We start from the raw sequence: 20,360 nt of genomic DNA on the forward strand, positions 1-20,360 counted from the left end.
GAAGTAGCCCAAGTGCCCATCAGTAGATGCGTGGCTATAACAACTATGGGGCATTTACACAATGAAATTCTACTTGGCTGTAGAAAAGAAGCTCTGGCTAATGAGGCACAGTGGACTGAGCACTGGCCTATAAGCCAAACGGTCGCTGATTTGATTCCCAGTCAGGGCACATGCCTGGGTTGTGGGCCGGGTCCCCAGTTGGGGGTGTGTGAGAGGCAACCAATCGATGTATATCTCGCACATTGCTGTTTCTTTTCCTCACTCTCCCTCTCTTTAAAATAAATTAAATTAAAATTTTAAAAAAGAAGAAAATTTTATCCTTTGCAATAGTATGGATGGACCTGGAGAACATTATGCTAAGTGAAATAAGCCAGTCAGAGAAAGACAAATACCGTATGATTTCACTCATATGTGGAATCTAATGAACAAACTGATCTAACAAGCAAGACAGAGACAGACTCATGGATGGAGAGCAGATGACAGTAGTGGGGGAGGGGAAGCTAGGAGGTAGAGGGACTGAGCAAAAAGGAAAAAGGACTCAGGGACAACAGTGTGGTGATTACTGGGGGTAGGGGGTATAAGGAGACTAATTGCTAATGGAAAAAATACAATGAAGATTAAATTTAAATATAAAACATAGAAAGTAAATTTTGATCCATACTCTACACAAATTTACCATGAAGAAAACTGTGCACTTGTCAGTTGAAAACATTAAATAAACTATACATACACTATTTTATCTAAGACCATGTCTTAAAATAGTTGAAAAGAAGGCTTGAAATCAACTACATGTCTCTGACTTTTTCAGTAAATTATACTGCTTTCCACCATCTGAGAGGAAGACGAATAAACATAAAATCATGGATCTAAAAAGAGGTTCTAAAAATAATGAAACATTTACAAAATGGTGACATTTGAGAGATATCTTATGGATGCACAAATTTTCAGTAAATCAATATTACAGAAGAGTGACAACACAAAATGAATAAATCCACTAACACGTGGAAGAAATGGAATATGCAAATTATCATATTTAATGTTCAAAATCTTAAAAACCTGCCCTGACTGGTATGTTTCAGTGGTTGGGCATTGTCCAACAACTCATAAGGTCAGCTGTTTGATTCCAGGTCAGGGCCCATACCTGAATTGAGGACCAGGCCCCCTGTTTAGGGGTGTGTAGGAGACAACTGATAAATGTTTCTCTCACATATTGATGTTTTTCTCCCTCTCCTTTCTTTCTCCCTTCCCCTCTCTCTAAAAAATAAATAAAATCTTTTTAAAAAATCTTAAAAACCCACTTAAAATGAGTGTTAGAGAATGTCTATTGATACTCTAGGAAATTTTACTTTATACATTATTCTATACATAACACATGTACTCTTATCTAAAAATAGAACACTCTGATGTTTACAGCCAAAACATAAAAATGTAAATTCATTCATTAGAGTTTTGTTGCCCTCATTATTTACGGTAAAAACAAAGATAAACATATGTGGATTTGTGAGAACCTATGTACCTTCTGCAAGATAAGGTTTGGAAATTAAACATGCATCAATCCAATATCCTTTTGCTTCCTCATATACATGAATAACTGAAGGCAAAAGATCGTACATTTAAGGCTAGTTTTCAGTCCCCTTTTTTCACTGACACTGCTTTTTTTTTCCAGATCATCAATGACCAATAACATCATATTCAACCACCTCATTTCCAAATCTCATTCTCACTAAGCAACTTATTTCTCTGTTTCTTTCACTGTTTTTTTCCAGTCTCAGAACCATCTTGAATGATGCCTCAATTTAATCCCTTATCTTGTCAGTTAGAGAAACATAATTTCTTCATTTAAAATAGCTCTTGTTTTGCCCTTTCATTTCTGATCTCACTGTTACCAGCTTACTCATGCTGTACAGTCTACCCTGATGCCTGGCTCCTCCTCCTGACATCACTCTGCCTAGTCTATCACTGTCACATCTCTAAATATGCTCTTTGATCAAGCCACTTCCTGATTCAAAAACATCCATGACTCCTCCTGCCAAAAGGTTAAAATGCAAAGATCTTTAATTTTTAAAAAAACATTGAAGGGTTTTTTTTGTTTATTTTTTAAGGGGGGACGGGGTTGGATGTCAGTATCAAGTAGCATTTAGGTATTAATCGCGACATCTACTATAGATAGTAAAAGCATTTTCTATGATAAAAATAACCAGAAGGCATATTTAGTCATTCTTTTCTTCTATACACAGGACAGTATGGAATGATAAATAATCTAGTAAACGGCAAATTTGTATTTATGATCTTGTGGTACTTCCTAAACCATCTGAAAATGATAAAATTATATTCAGTAGCATTTTAACAGTAAGTGAATTTTACTGTATTATAATTATTGGAAAACTGACTGACCCATGTAAATGTACAGGCTACTTAGATACCCAGAATATCTAATAAATCAAATTCTTGAAAAATTCTAGAAAAATTAGATTTTGACATAGAACCTATATAGTTATATTTTTCTTTAACAATTCCCATATAGTTCTGCCTGGCTGCTGTGGCTCAGTGGATTGAGCGTCAACCTGCGAACCAAGTGTCGCTGGTTCGATTCCCAGTCAGGGCACATGACTAGGTTGCACGTCAGGTCCCCAGTTGGGGGCACGTGAGAGGCAACTGCACATTGATGTTTCTCTCCCTCTCTTTCTCCTTTCCCCTCTCTCTAAAAACAGATAACTAAAATAAAATAAAATAATCTTGTTAAAAAACAACAACAATTTCCATACAGTTCTGGGAAGATACAGCCATATAAATTCTTGATTTAATTCAGAGAAGAGCTGGCCATCACTTTGCTTTTAACTATGCTCAGCTTTACATTTCGTTCAACCAAAAAAATTAGAAAAAGTTTTCTTCAAAACCATTTATTACACTAGACAATTCTAACCTCCAATAAAAATAGGCAATATCTGTTTTAACAAGTGAGATATAATGTGAAAAAGAATACCAAACTATGGGGCGTCTATACCACAGAATACTATTCAGTAATAAAAAAGGAACTATTGATATATACAACAACTTGGATAGATCTCAAATGTACAGTAGTCCCTCTTTATACCGCGGTTCACTTATCACAGCCTCAGTGTATCACAGGATTTTTAAAAATATTATATTTAATTATTTATCATGGATTTTTTCCTATATCGTGGGATTTTGTGGTACTGTATACGTATGTTGTTAAAGTTACGTAGGTTTAAGAGTGTAGAATATGTTTAAGAACATAGTGTTTATAGAAGTGTGGAAAAGGTTAATAAGGGAGTGGGAAAGGTTAATAAGGGACTAGGAACGGTTTATAAGTGTGTGGGAAGGATTTATAAAGCATACACACACACACACACACACACACACACACACTTAAATAAATGTAAGATTCCTACTTCACGGATTTTCACCTATCACAGGGGTGTCTAGAATATAATACCCGTGATAAGTGAGGGAATATTGTATCATGCTGAGAAAAAATGACCAATGTGAAAGAAGTTATACTGAAGGATTCATTTATATTACATACTGAAAAAGGCAAAATAATAACAACAGAAAACAGATCACTAGTTGCCAGGGACTGGGAATATGAAGAGGTTGTGACGATAAAGCAACAGAAGTGAGTTTTGGGGGTGATGAAACTGTTTTGTATCCCAATTGTGGTGTTGGTTACATAAATCTATACATGTGCTGAAACTCATAAAACTGTCAACACCCAAATAGTCAATTTTATTTGGTTAATTTAAAGAATAAAATTTTTTAAATTACAAATGAATTATAAGTTACATAACATTTGGAAAATATTATTAAACTAAAAACATCCATTTGACATTATTTTATCATAGTGTTTGACATAAAAGACCCAGACCAGGGAAGAAGAGTTTCCAGCATTCCATTCAGCAACTTTTTTTTTTTTCATGTCCATGGATCCTTTATAATTGTTACTTGATTAGACCTTTTCCCTTCTTTCCCCCATTATCCCCTTGCCCGCTCCCCTCTGGTCGCTGTCATCTGTTCTTTGGTTCCATGCCTCTGGTTCTATTTTGCTTATTTGTTTTGTTCATTAGCTTCCTATATTAGGTGAGATCATTTGTCTTTCACCACCTGGCTTATTTCACTAAGCATAATAATCAGCAACTATTTATTAAGCACCTACTAAGTTTGGGACAGAGTGCACTGATGCATTTAACAACCTTTGAAAAGACTCCTTCACCCTGATGACTGGCAAAGCTCAGAGGCAATAAACAGAATTCTGTTTGAGAAAGTATTTATGATGTAGAGTATGCAGACTGGTACATGCAGTAGGAAACTAATCACTGCCCTGTAGTCTCCGGAAGACTTACTGAAAGGTCAAACCCCACTATATTTATCATCACCATTTCTATTCTCCTCAGATCTGTTCTTTCTCTAACAATTTAACACTGTCTTTAAGACAGAGAAAAAGAAAAACTTTGATTGGATGGCAATATGTCAATTGTTCCAGTCTGCAAAAACAATTCAGCTTCCCTACAATTGGTTTCTGGTTCTTCATTTTAAACCAGAGTAAATTTTATCTGGTTTAAAACTCCCCTCTCCTATTAAATGACCAAAAGAAAACAAAAGTAAGGAAGAAAACTGTATCAGCATTGAAACTAGGAGACAAGTACCAACCATGTAGCAGATAAGATTCAATGTTAAAAAATAAAAAGTACCAGGGAAAACTGTGTTCTGTATCAAACCAAAGCCAGAAACAGTAAAGAAAAAGACAGATTTGACTACATAAAATTACATGTTTCTTATGACATATCAAATCAGAATACTCACAAAAAGTTCTTACAACATATCCAGTGATATACTACATCAAGGCCAACTAAAGAGGGCAAAGTAACCAACAGACACACTATCAAATTTGTTTAAAATTTCTCAATTTTTAAATACTTATATATGGTAATATGAGGTAGCAGCCTTTAAAATGCAGTGGCACTTTGCACAAAACAATGCTTAATGGGTTCATAATTTTGTGTGCAGAACACTGTAAATCAGCTGGATAAGTAGTTTTTCTCAAAGTGATTTTCAGGACAGCTCACAAAAACTTTTAAATACTCTTTAAAAATAATATGATCGCTAAATATTATATACAACTATACTGTATGCTCATATTTTAATTTTTAAAAAAGAGCCTAAAATGATTTTAATTACATATTTAATAAACAAAGACTGTGTTTTATCATGGAGCTTAATGTTATTATATACTTAAGAATGTATATACAATATTTTTCAGACTATACTTTCTCACCCAAATTAATGTTTAGTTGCAGAAACAGTTTTAACTAAAACTGAAACTGTTTTCTCTTTGCAAGTTTTCACAGTCCTTACTAATAATATTTTATTAACAGAAAAACAATGTTAATATAAATCATAGTTAGACTGAGCATAAAGGATTAGTTGCAAACCTGGGGATTAGTTATGTCTTTCATTTTACAACTTAATAGATAATCAATGTTTTACTTGTTTGTTTAAGGAAGCTTAAAGACATCTAAGCTTTTCATCTTTTATTCTGCCATTCAAGGACCTCCAAATTCAGGCCCTAACCTATCTTTCTACCATTATCTCTCATACATTCATATATCCTAAAATGTAGCCAACTTGAACAACTCAACTCTTTACTTAATGTGATTCCTATTACCCAGAACATCTTTTTCACATATTTAGTTGCTGAAATCCTGTCTTGTCTTGTACATGGAATCAAATGGACCTCTCTTCTCTTAATATCTATAGATCTTTACACTTAATGGTATTTATTACCCATGCTGTTTCTTTATAATCTTTGTATTAGTGTCTCATTTCCCCAACAGATTATAGAGCCCTAAAGGATAGCATCATGAACTCTCCCACACAGCACTGAGCACAGTAGGCACCTGATACATATTCAGTCATTCCTTCATTTAATCAATATTTTCTGAGGTGGTTACTATGCACTAGGCATTGGGAATCAAATCTCTAGCAAAAACTAACATGGCCATTGACTTTATGGAGTTAATACTACTATGTTGAAGACAATCATTAATCATTTAATTGCCAAAATAGATGTATAAACACAAGCTGTGGCCATTGTTATGGAAGAAAAACACACTGTGTTATGAAAGACAAAAATGGAGACTTAGCCTCTACTGATGTGGAAGTCAGGAATGGAAGGCTTCATTGAGGAATTGAGGATGGTACTATGACCCATAAGCTCAACAGTTAACTAGGCAAAGGGGAGGGGTAGAGAGGGAACAATATACCTGAGAAACAACATATGCAAAGATTCTGTGCTCAAAGGAACACTGTACATTTGAAAAACTGAAAGAAGTCTATGTGGCTGAAATGCAGAGATGAGGAAGAGACTAAAGCAGGATCAGATTAGAGAAATGGGTCTGGGGCGAGATGATGCAGGGTCTTGTCGGCCATGTTCAGAATACTGGCTGGGAACCTGAGAGAAATGAGAAGGTACTGAGGGGTTGGAAATAGGTAGCATGGAGACTATTATGCTGAATGAAATAAGTCAGGCAATAAAAGACAAATACCATACGATCTCATTCATAACTGGAATCTAAGACACAAAATAAACTAATGAGCAAAATATAATCAGAGGCACAGAAACAAGGAACAGACTGACAGCTATAAGAGATGAGGGAAGGTAGGACTGGTTGAAAGAAGGTGAAGGGATTAGACAAAGAATATATATGCATCATCCATGGACATGAACAACGGTGTGGGGACTACTGTGGGAAGGGGTTGCTGGGAAAGGGGGACAAAAGGGGAAAATTGGGACAACTATAATAGCATAAACAATAAACAATTTAAGAAATACAAGTGTTTTGTGAACATTACTCCAGCGGTAGTATGGTAAATGAATTGAAGGTTGCCAAAAAGGAGGCATGTTGGGTGGCATTTGTAGTAATGTAAGTATGAAATGTTAGTAGCTTGTCCTAGGATAATGGCAGGAAAGAAGAGATGATTGGAAAGAAGATAAAATGTGCAGGACTTGGTGCTGGGCTGGCTCTGTGAGGTAGATGAGGCAATGGGAAGGAAGATGATGCCTACATTTCTAAATCAAAGATATGGAAAAATGGTGATATTATTCACAGGCAACAGCAACACCAAAGAAGTAGTTTCCTTCTGAACATAACAGGATCACAGTTCCTTTGAGACAGCCAGGGACAATGTTGAGTAGTCAAGATTAAGGTCTGCTCTCGAGACATATATTTGAAAGTCATTGGTATACAGGTAGGAAATTGAAGCCACAAGTGTTACTGAGTCTGACTAGGGAATATGAGTAAAGAGAGGATTTAGAACTGAGTCTTAAAAAACTCCAAAATGTAAAGGCTTTGGTAGAAGCAAATCTGAAAAGAAAACTGAGGAAGTACAGCCTGAGAGAAATGGAACTAAAGCTTTGTAAGATCAAGTAAGTGTACACAGTGACTGGCAAAACAAGAATTAAAACCTAGTCCCAGAGGATTCTGAAGCTAAATCTATTTTGATGACATCAGACCATTTCAAGACTGAAAAACAAAGTTCTCAACAATAAATTAGATTTATACACTTGCGAAAAGAAAGAGGTAAATGTAGCTCATAGAAACATACAGTTATTAAAATGAAGAAGAGATAATGTAGGAAAGTGGTTAATAAAAATCACACTCTTCCAGACCTATGTGAGAAAAATATTACTTAAACCTACCAAGGACTGAATTCCATTCTAGGATACTCTGATGAATTGAATACAGTGTAGGGCACATGGTTGACATTCTATCTGAAGCTACTTTCAAATGAATGGAGAAACACTGCAAACAGTTTTTAGATATCACTGAAACGAATATAATACATGCTGTCTTGAGAAGTCCTTTTATGTTCTTCAATGACATCTTTCAGTTACCGCCTACAAGCAAGCATTTGCTCTATAACAAAGAGTATATGATTTCTTTTCACAAGGAATCCCAAGAAAACCACATAAAACAGAAAAGGAAGAACAATTTTCTCTGAACTTAGTGTCACTTAGCCTATTTTAATTTATTTTAGAAAATGCTAAGCTCGCCATAGTATTCCATTATTTTCAAATTGAGGAGTTGATGCTAATTAACAGTAATCCCTTCCATTTATTTTCTGTGCTCACTGTATGACAACCACCATTTAAAGCACTTCACAAATATTTTCTCGTTTAATCCTTAGAATAATCTGAGGAATTACATATCATTATCTTGAGTTTACAGGTAAGAAAATTAAGATTTATCCCATTTAATAAACAGTAAGGAAAGGTCTAACTCCAAGTCCCTCTGATTCCTCATCCCTGCCCTTTAAGGCTACATTACATTAGAAGGAGTGGAAGAGGGGTGAAAAGATTGTTCCCAAACTGATTATCTGGACCATACTAAAAGTCATGCCAAAAATATATTTCCATTTAAAACTTTAGAGACATTGTTTTAAAATACATTTACCATATTTAAATCAAACTTTGTATCAAAAAGGATTTAAGTACATTATTTACACTTATGTAACCACACACAACTCAGCAGGATAGCACAAATTAAAAGATGAAAAAAATACCATTAAGACAAAATAAAATTAGTCTTAAAATAGGAGCCAGAAACAATGGAAAAAATACAATAAAAAATCCATACCAATGAAGAATGTTAGACTTGCTAAAGTGTGGGAGAAGCTAGAACACTTACTTTAAATGCTCTAGAAGCTAATGCAGAAGAAAACAGGACTAGGTACACAGTTAAAAACATTCATACTTGACTTGGGATGGTAAACACAATACGATATAACTGAAACCTATATAATTTTATTAACCAATGTCACCCCAATAAATTCAATTAAAAAATTTAAAACAAAAGAAACAGAGAAAAGCAAGCCAGTTTTTCAGAGAAACCCACACATTCCTAGCACTAAAGGCAGAAAAAAGATTTCTCCTGGTGATACAGAAGTAGGAGAAGCTATAGGAGGAGTTTGCCAAGGCTATGAAAAGCAGTCTAGGAAGGGATTGTCTGAGAAGCTGAATGCCTCCAAAGCCAACGGAAATAAAAAGAGGGCTGACCCTTTGGCTCTCGAGCTTTTCTGGCTCCTGAGCTGGCTCTGTCTCAGGCTCTGACTCTGGCTCTGACTCAAGCTTTTCTGACTCCTGAGCTGATACTCTCTCAGGCTCTGGCTTTGGCTTGGGCCCTCAGGCTCTTCTTCCTGGAGGATGCCTGGATGATGGTGCTGCAGCTGCCTGCATTTCCCAACAGATGGTATTCTAGATGGGAAGGAATTCCAGGCACAGCCTAGGATGGGGCTGGCCTGGCAGAGAGTAGCAGGTTTATTCTTTGGGTGTTCTAGAGGGAACAGACTCTGAGGCAGAAGCCTGCCATTCTTCCAAAATTGTGTAGCTTTAGTATCTTAAGTTGTTTTAGTTTGTAAACTAACCCTACATAAATTAACAGGGGGAAAAAAATGCTAGGAGAACCCAGGTGTTAGAGTTTAGCCTTAATTGATAGGTTTAAGTGATTAAAGCTGTGACTTGATAGGCTTAAATGACTGCTTTTGAATAAAGACTCCTTTCCTTTATCACCAAACCTTTGCCTCTGGAATTTTGCCTAGAGGGTGGCAGCAGGCAGCAGGACCCCAACTTGCTATTTGGTAACACTGGGTAGTAATCCTTGTGTGATGTAATGAAAACTACCTTCAATAAACCCTTTCAATAAATACAACTTTTCATTGGACTGTTTCTTACAGCAATGCTGAAATATATTTTTCCAAAAATTATACTGTATATCAAATAATTGGTTATTATGAAGACAGAAAAAAATATTTATATTTACTGACTTAAAAGCTGTTACAATTTATCAAAAGAAGTTATAATTCTATGGAGAACATAGCTTACAGGGCTTCTCTTTTATAATGGTAAAAATGAACAAGTGGATTGTATTTGAATCATCTTTGGAAAATTGATAGTTATCAGGTGCCTAAAATATGTTGGGGTTACAGCCTATATGTTCACTTAATTTAATGGCAATTTAAAGTGAAAACTCCTTTGTCATACTTCTTATCTTGAAATGCATATTTACAGACTTTTGACTTAAAAAAGTACAAGTCACAGGCAACAAGAGAAAAAATAAAATGAACCTTATCAAAATTAAAAAATTTTGCTCATCAAAGGACACTTTAAATAGAGTGAGAAGGCAACCCACAGAATGGGAGAAAATATTTGCAAATCACAAAGCTGACAAGGGATTAATATCCAGAATATATAAAAAGCTCCTGTAACCCAACAACAACAACAACAACAACAACAACAACAACAACAACAAATAACTTGATTTTAAAAATGGCAAAAGACTTAAAAAGACATTTCTCCAAAAAAGAGGTACAGATGGCCAGTAAGCACATGAAAAGGTAAACATCACTAATCATTAGGGAAATGCAAGTAAAAATCACAATGAGATATCATCTCATCCTCATTAGGATGGTTACTATCCAAAGCAAAAAAATCAAAACAAAACATAAAATAAGTGTTGGCAAGGTTGTGCATAAATTGGAACCCTTGTGCAATGTTAATGGAAAGGCAAAATGTCACATGTAGTATGGAAAACAGAATGGTAGTTACTGAAAAAATTAAAAATAGAACTACCATATTACCTAGCAATTCCACTTCTGGCTATAGATCCAAAAGAATTAAAGCAAGGTCTCAAAGAGTAGCAGCATTATTCACAATAGCCAAAAGGTGTCCATCAAGAGACAAATGTACAAACAACATGTGGTATACAATGGAATACTATTCAGCTTTTAGGAGGAAATTCTGACTCAAGCTATAACATGGATGAACCCTAAGGACACTATGCTATGTGAAATAAGTCAGTCACAAAAGGACACAGAGTGAGCGTATGATTTCACTTTTATGAGCCATCCAGAGTAGTGGAATTCATAAAGACAGAAAGTAGATTGGTGGTTGCCAGGGACTAAAAGATGGGGGAAATGAGAGTAAGTGGTTAATAGGTAGAGAGTTTCAGTTTTGTAAGATAAAAACAGTTCTGTGGATGGATGGTGGTGAGGGTAGCACAATGTAAATATCCTTAACGGCATTGAACATTACACTTAAAAAAAGTGCTGATAACAACTTTAATGTGTGCATTTTATAATTAAACAGTTTAATGGCAAAAATGACAAATTTTAAGTGGTACATATTTTACCACAAGAAAAAAGTAGAAGTTAATGGATTGATTTTAAATAGCCTAAATTTGCTACTTTCAAATATTAATAATTAGACTTAAGCATTTGGAGAGGTATATGAGTATAAGAAAGCCACAGCTGTAAGTTACCATTTTATATCTGACTCCTATATGTCCATGTGAAATCAAATTTCTCTAATAGAAACACAATTTTCCTTTATTGACTACAATGAAACCACAAAAGGCAATGATTTACAAATTCAGTAAATCTTACATGGAATTCTTCAATATAAAATCTCACATAAGTTAATTAATTTATCATGAAAAGTAATTTGCCTAATCACAATGGGACTTAATACAGCTGCCATCCCTTTTAATATTTTCATTTAATCTGTAAACAATATTACTGGGTATGAGACATGCCAAAATTGTCTCAGCAATGTGCAAATTTTATTTAAAATTGTACATTAGACACACCAAGAAGGAAAATTTTTTGTATTCAAGTGCCACGCAAATAAATTTTGAAGGAATAAGTAGCACAAGAATAGTCAGGCATCTTTGCATCCTGGGAGAGATTCTCTTGTCTAGGAAGGACATGCCTACGAGCAGGAGGGAGCTGTCTCTCATGGTGGGGGTGGGGGGTAGGGACAACCCTTGAGTCATGTCACTGTAAAGGGCAAAACTTGCTGATCCAACTTTACTTCTGGAGACACATCCAATCTTGGCTTATCTCAGCCCCAGGCTTCCCCTAACACTCTTGATTTCTTCAGATTTAAATCTGGTTCTTAAATCAATAACTATCTGTTTCTTATTCTTCCACCACATCCCAGACTTCCATATGATTTTTCTCTAACCAGCTAGCTTGCTGAGCTAAGGAATCCCTCTCTTCCTGTCCCCAACATTAGGATGCCCACCCTACTGTTTTTCCAATTCCTGATACCAACTTCCATTCAACAAATGTTTATCAAATGTCTAGTTATGTGCTAGGCATTTTTCTAAGGAGTTTGGACAAAAAGGTGAGCAGAAACAGACATGGTTCCTGCCTTCATGGAGCTAATAGCTTGCTGGGAAAGAAGCACATTAAATTGAGAATCACACAGGCAACCCTGACAAGTAAATTGAAGGGAAGGAAAGGTACCTTTACATGGTGTTCCAAAAGCCCATAATAGGGGGATTTGACAAAATCAGAGAGATCAAGGGTAGGTTTTCTGGAAGAAGTGTGGGAAGAACTGAGGTCTGGATGAGTGGGAGTCAACTAGGCAAAGAGAGAAAGAAGAGCATTAGACTCTGAAAACAGCGAAGACCCGTGGGTGGGCAACAGGATGGAGAGTGAGGCACTGAAAGGCCGGTATGACTAAGGGTTATATTCAGATTTGTGTTTTGAAAAGATTTCTGGCTTCAAAGTGTAGAACATTGACTTGTGGCCAGTTTGTCTTTTGGCAAAGAAAGGATCATCTCTGGTAGGAACTAATCTTCCTGCTAAGCACCTTCATTTCATTGACTATTTCAGCCATGTGAGTTGAAGCATACTATCGCTTTCCCAAACATGTCATTTCGTTGGCCATTTTATTCCTCTGTGTTCTATCTATACCCCACCCTTACTCTCCTTGTAAGGGAAGGAAAAGACCTACAAGTAAGACCTAATCCGTATATCATTTAGATCTATATCCACAGTCACCTGAATAACAAATTAAAACCAACAGAAAAAAATGTGATAAAAGGTAGAAACATCTTTTTAAATGGTGATTCTAGAAACACTACGGTAATAGGTAAAAAAAAAAAAAATCTGCCTTTAGAAATTAGTTCATTTTAATTCAGATATATGCAGTTCATTAATTCTGACTGAAATAATTTCCACCAAAAAAATCTCTGGCATTAAAGTAACTGCAGAAACAAAGGGCACAATCAACTATTAAACCTAATCTCAGTACATCTCCTATTATCCTTCCCTAATACAAAACAAATTTTATTCAGCATTTCATATTCACTGTTTCGAGCCTCCTCTATTGTTAAACATACAGACGACGCACATATATCTCCACTATAAACGAGTGTCAGCATTATTAACTATTCAATAATTTCACAGGGTCAAGCAAAAAAGAAACTGTGGTGCTTTAAAATTTTTATGACTCCTAAAACAGGTTCTTAAATATTAGGCCCAATTTAGTTTTCAGTCAATATGTATTTTCCATCTAATGTTTATATCACTCAGTTTTACTGAATATCAAAATTAAAATAAAGCTATGAATTTTGGCCTTTTAAAAGAAAGTTAAAATGTATTCATAAGGATTTATTTTCAAGATAAAAAGGATCCTACATACATCCCACAGTCATTTCTGGATTGTCTAAGAGAAACTTAAGTGGTGATATACTGAATTTTATATTTGTTTTCCTTCATGTATCAGAATCAATACATAATACCATATAATTATATTAAAAGCCAAATATTTTTTATTAGACTATGATGTAAGTTTTACTTGACCTAGGAAAATAGGCTATTTGTAGGGGCTAATTTTTCTCCCTAAAATTTATTAGACTTCTTTGAAATAATATTTTTAAAAATATATATATATTTTTTATTATACCTCAAAAATAATTATCTTTTTAGGCAATTTATAGGAAGAGTACACCTCTATGTTCATTGCAGCATTATTTACAATAGCCAAGATAATTCTAATATAACTCCAAACAATGTCAGTTTTCCATTGCTTCTCAAACTTTATGTGTATACAAAACATCTGGGTATCTGATTAAACTGGAGATTCTAATTCATTTGGTCTGGTGTGGGGCCTGAGATTTTGTATTTCTAACAAGTTCCCAAGTAACAATGGGCGTCGCCAGAGCAGTGCTTGTCAGAGGCAGAGACTTGATTTTTTCCAACAAGTTATGAGGTCATTATCAAATAGGACAATAATGAAGACTGGTTATACACATAAATAAATGCAAGTAGGCTTAAGTTGCTAAATATCTAGCCATGTCCTTTATGGGCTTAGCAGTCCCAATTAGGAAATGTATTTATAATGATACCCAAAGATCAATAATAGTCATCATAAATTTCTAAACCTCAAAGGATCAAATTTCTCATAGTGTAAGCTAGACAAATTATTTTAACTAAGTGGAAAGAAGAGCTATGCAAAACTAATTGTAATTATGGTTACTTGAATAAATCCCTAATTGGATGTTTTAAGGACAAGAATTTAGAAAACTTCCTAATTTTCTAAAATGTGAAGTATATGGAGAAATTCACCAGCCTAAATGAGCACAATTAGTCACAACCTTCACAATACTGTTATCATCAATTATGAAAGAGCGCAGTGGAATTTCTTTAAAAAAGGAAAAGAAACCACAAAGAATACAAACTCATTTTCCTATTTCTCATAATTCCCCTCTGCTCAGTGAAATTCTCCATTATGATAGCATTCTACTTCAATCACTGTCTGTTAAGGAAGTGGGGTTTCTCCCCTTGCCAATCAAAATGGAAAAGGATGTCAGTAAGCACTGCTTTGTCTTTTTTCCCTCCAGATGCCAAATTCCTTCCCATGAGTCAAAATCAGAAATACTGGAAAATTACAAAGGAAGGAGGAAAAAGGTCTACAGAGATGCATATGAATCAGAGGGGTGGGGAGAGAAAAAGAGGGAGGAAGAGAGGGAGAAAAGAGGAAATCAGAGCCTTCATTAATACTGTATCAAAGAAACAATTCAATTAAACTCACTTTTTAAAAAGAAAAATCTTGCACTCGCTCCTTACTGAAGAGGCAACATCACTTCTCTATTCACAAATTAACCTCCATTACATCCTACCAGATTGCAAGTGCTTGCCGGGAATTTAAGAATTAACTTTTAGATGACATTTGCCAAGATCCAAGTCATAATTTAATCCTAGATTCATATTGTTGTCGACCCAATAGTTAATTGACTTAATATTCTCCTGATTTTCCTGATTAAATTACTGCTCAAAAGCCTAGTTTCACAGACGTCGGTTTATAAGAGAAAGATATACAAACATCATCTTCACTCAGTTCTCAGAATGTAAAAACTGTCTGACATTAAATGTAATTTAAGATCACTGGATACTGATGTCATAAAAGAAGGCAATTTTTTTTTTAGTTACCTTCACAAGACACAAAGAATAAACAACGAGCTCTTCTAGGGACAGGAGACCAAGCAAGAAGGAAAAGTAAAAACAAACAAACAAACAAAAACAAAAACAAAACCAGAATGTGGGGATTGGGGAGGTTAGGGCAAGGGTAACACACATAATGACATCATATTATGCAAAATGCTACCCAAAACCTTCTGAGCATAGCCCAACAAGAGCTTATTCAGTCACCCTCCTATGAGACTTTGGTCACTGCCTGAAAGCAGCTGTACAAACAATCTTTTAGCAACCTTTTATTTCAATTCAGTCCCAAATCTTTCCATTGGTAAATTTTCAGTAAAAAGACCTGAGATATGCAATATTTGCATAGATATGAATATACTACCATCGAGGCAACACAAGCCTATATTCAAGACAGCTGTAAATCAAACTGTAAAAGGAACCAAACACTTACCAAGAGTTATCTTGAGTAGCCACAATGTAAGAGCTATTTCCTGCACTGTTTTGCAAATATTTAAATATAAAAAGTAAAACTAACTGTGATAAACATTATGAATAATCCTGGTGAAAGCTACAGAAATATTGGTAGATGTTTCTAAATGTATATGAGAAAGATTCATACTGTCTTTTTATTTAAGTTTTATAGTAGAGTCAAAATTACTCCTTCCCCAAAGTCAATAGTTTACTACTCACACTTTTAACAGCAGACCACTGTATTCAAGGTATTTTTCCAGGACTGGAAAAATTTTTGAAGGAACCTAGAGTGAATAAATTTTTTTTATTTCAAGAAAGAAAATATGAACTACATTAAAATATATAACAATCCAAGAAAACCTACAATTTCTTTTTAGTGTCAGCAGCCTCCTAGAAAACATGTTCTCTTTGGTATAGCATCACAAAGAAAAAGTCACTTAGGAAGAGTGTATTCAGTCAGTAATGACAAAGGCAACTTTACATTCTTAATAAAGTTTTGGACACCTGTAGTTATGATCAAAGCACGCTGATCCTGACTTCCCACTGCTACAATAAAAAAAAAAAAAAGACAAAGAATTAAAAATGGAATGCTGCATTCCTATTCAAAACTCAGTCATGTCAACCAAGTCAAGTTTCATATATAAAAAGAGCTGATTTCATTGTTTTTCATGGAAATCCAAAATCTTGTCAAAAAGGAGGAGAAAAACAACCAAAATTACTTCTGCTTGAGTAGAAGGGGTCTGCAGTTGGTGATAATCTTGGTAAGAACACAATAATAGGAAAAAAAGAAAAACTAAAAACTGATAAAAGCCAAGCATAGGAAACAGAATACAACTAATCTGGAGACACTGCCCCTTTTTGGAAGGAAACATGGCCCCTGTGTGTCTATGATAACTACCCTAACGCTTGACCATGGCATCTCTGCTCCAACACATACAATACAGTCCAGCCTAGAGGTTAACTGGTTCAGAGTTGGGGAACTAATGAATACATAAATTAGGAGTATTTCTTTTGGGGGAATTTCTTTTGGAATAAGATTTTTTTCTTGATCTTGCATTTCAACCTTCTAATAATTTTTAAGATTACAGTGATAACTAGAGTCTTACATTTGCTTCAAAATATGTTACAGCTCTTAGATTTATTTTAGAAATAGAAGTTCTTATCCATGATCCATAACTAAAAGTCTTGGCAGCAAGTGTTAAAAGAGTGGTGTTACAATATAACTATGACCAAGTAAAGCCATAAAATCAAAAAGTGTTACAGTGAGGAGCAGAATCAAGGAAACTTTAATTTGTGGCTTGTACACATTTTGAATGTTAACACAAAATAAAAGGAGGATGTGGAGAAAAGGGAATCTGCATGTACTGTTGATGGGAATGAAGATTGGTGCAGCCACTATATAGAAAACAGTATGAAGGTTCCTCAAAAAAGTTAAAAATGGAACTGCCTTATGATTCAGTGATTCCACTTCTGGGTATATGAGGTCTGTCCAGAAAGTATATCGTATCGGCAGCCGTCCGTCTCGAGAGACGATGGTGTAGCTTCTTAAGAGTCTATCTGCACCGCCGAGAATGGCTGTGCAGTCCGACTCGGGAGTGACACGGTATCTGTCTCCTCCCGTGTTGAATCGACATCTTGCGATGACGCTGGAGTGTCCTCTCCAGTGAAGCTGAAGCTACAGAGCCTGGGCAGGGTGATATGGAGGGTCTGCTGTTGCCCATGCAGCAGACCCCCCCTCTCTTCGCAGCTGAAGGGTCCAAGGGAAAGACGGAGTCAATACAGCTTGGCTTCAGGTGCGCCGCAGGAGTTGCCGGTGTTGACTACGGCGTCAAACCGCCTTAGGGACTCCGGCTCCGGATTTTCTGTCGGGGTTTACTCCCTTAGCCTTTCCCCTGAAGAGGTATGCCGCAAGGCAGCAGAGGTTTTTTGGAGTCAGAGTTTTCCTTCTCTGATGTGCCCTGACTGGAAGATCGAACCAGCGACACTTAGCTCGCAGGCCGACGCTCAATCCACTGAGCCAAACCAGCCAGGGTATACAGCCATATAATATGAAAAATAGAGACATTTATTAAAGAAGATACAAGGAATATTGTACATAGGACAATGACACCTCAGTCCCCTTGAAAGTAGGCCCTTGGGACCTCACACACTTCTCCCAATCGCTATCAGCTACCCTGTCGTATTTTCCTGAATCTCATTGGTGGTCTGAAATCTCTTCCCTTTCGAAGGTGATTTTAGTTTTGGGAAAAGCCAGAAGTCACAGGGTGCCAGATATGGGCTGTAGGGGGGATGAGTCACCTGATTTGATACTTTGCCCAAAAACTCTGCATGAGAAAAACTCTGTATAAGACGTGATGCATGAATGGGTGCACTGTCATGATGAAGCTGCCAATCATCAGGTGTGCACGGCCGCGGCCTTCTGAATCATATGAATAGTTTCCTTGGAGGAATGTTCAAGCTTAGTGCAGCATTTGATGCAGATCCGTTGCTCTACCTGCTCAATCATTTTGAATGCAGCAGCCACACAGTACACATGCTCACTCAGTGGTGTCTACTGTCCCCGCTGATGACAGTGAAGTAATCATTGTTCAGGCATGCTCATTCCAGTCCACTCTCCTTTGCTGCCAGGTTACTTCTAGATGGCACAAACAATTCTTGTTATTTTAACAATGGCTGGACTTTTTTCTGGACAGACTTCATATATCCAAAGAAAACCAAAACACTAATTTGAAAGGATATATAGCACCCCTATGTTCATTGCAGTGTTATTTACAATAGCCAAGCAATGGAAGCAACCCAAGTGTTCATAATAGATGAATGGTGGTACATATATACAATGAAATGTTTCTCAGCAAGAAAAAGGAATGCAACATAATGAATGGACCTAGAGAACATTATGTTGAGTGAAATAAGTCAGTCAGAGAAAGACAAATGCCATACGATTTCACTCGTATTTTAAATCTAAAGAGCAAAACAAAAAAACAAAATAGAAACAGACTCATAGATACAAAGAACAGACTGACGGTTGCCAGTGAGAAGGATGGTTGGGAGGCTGTGTGAAAAAGGTGAAGAGATTAAGAAGTACAAGTTGGTAGTCACAAAATAGTCCTGGGGCCCAGGCCGGGTAGCTCAGTTGGTTCCAGTGTTGTCCTGATACACCAAGGTTGTGGGTTTGATGCCTGGTCAGGGCACATAGAAGAGTCAACCAATGAATATAAAACTAAGTAGAACAACAAATCAATGCACGTGTGCTCTCTCTCTCCAATAAATAAAAAAAATATATGATGTAGAATATTGCATGGGGAACATAGTCAACGATATTGTAATAACTATGTACGGTGCCAGATGGGTACTTGATATATAGGGGAGACTACTTGTGAGATATATGATTGCCTGACCTCTATGCTCTACACCTGAAACTAATATAAAATAGTGTTGAATGCAAACTGTAATTGAAAAGTAACATAAAAAAAAAAAAAAGTAATCAACCATGATGGAACAAAAACAAAAAAGAATTGTAGGAGAATACCGCAGATAATATTTACCTTTTGCTTTGTAAAAATAGGCCTTACATTAGCAATAGGATCAAAATTCCCTGCACATTTGGAAGACCTCAAGAAGACTGCAAACTTGAATTTCAAACCACTATTTCTATAAACTGAAAACAAAACACTGACACTCCTACTACCATCTCCTCTTTTTTTAATTGTTGTTCTATTACAATTGTCCCAATTTTCCTCTGTTGCTCTTCCCTGCTCCACCCACCCACCGACTCCTACAGTAAAACCTCCCCCCTGTTATCCATGTCCATGGGTCATTTATACCTGTTCCTTTAATAGACCCTTCCCATTCTTTACCCACTTCTCCCCCTCCTCCCTCCCCTCTGGTCACTGTCAGTCTATTCCTTGCTCCCATGCCTCTGGTTCTATTCTTCTCGTTCGTTTGTTTTCTTCATTTGGTTCCTCTTATAGATGAGATCATATGGTATTTGTCTTTCACTGCTTATTTCACTTAACATAATACTTTCCAGTTCCATCCATGCTGTTGCAAAAGGCCAGAGTTCCTTTTTTGTTTCTGCTGTGTAGTATTCCACTGTGTAAATGTATCACAGTTTTTTGATCCACTGATTTTCTGGTGGGCACTTAGGCTGTTTCTAGCACTTGGCTATTGTAAATAAAACTATTATGAACACACATAGGTTCTTTTGAATTGGTGTTTCAGAACTCTTGGGGTATAATCCCAGTGGAATCGCTGGGTCAAAGGCAGTTCCATTTGTAGTTTTATGAGAAAATTCCATACTGTTTTCCACAATTGCTGCACCAGTCTGCATTCCCACCAACAGTGCATTAGAGTTCCCTTTTTTCTCTTTTTGACACAAAGAAATGGACGGGGAAGTTTGAAACCTTGGAATCCTCTGGTTCAGCTGGGAATGGTCAAATGGTCTTATCGCTCCACTTCATTATTTTTTGGTGGCTTGCTTTATGAATTTCCAGAAGAGTATAAAAAAAAAAACAGTTTTCAGAAAATTTTAAAATAACAGGGGGACATAGTGTAGTGCTCTAATGGTTCAATAATTAAAATGTTAATGATATCATCACTACATA

The 20,360-nt window shown here is 36.0% G+C and overlaps 1 protein-coding gene across 4 annotated transcripts in view; it reads right to left on the reverse strand.

Annotated features, from left to right (window-relative positions):
- Positions 1-20,360, reverse strand: part of CNKSR2 (connector enhancer of kinase suppressor of Ras 2) — a 272,213-nt gene that overhangs the window by 219,825 nt on the left and 32,028 nt on the right. The gene's annotated exons all lie outside the window — the stretch shown is intronic.

This window comes from Furipterus horrens, unplaced genomic scaffold (genome assembly GCF_987537825.1).
Source record: "Furipterus horrens unplaced genomic scaffold, mFurHor1.1.pri manual_scaffold_17, whole genome shotgun sequence".
Lineage (NCBI taxonomy): Eukaryota > Metazoa > Chordata > Mammalia > Chiroptera > Furipteridae > Furipterus > Furipterus horrens.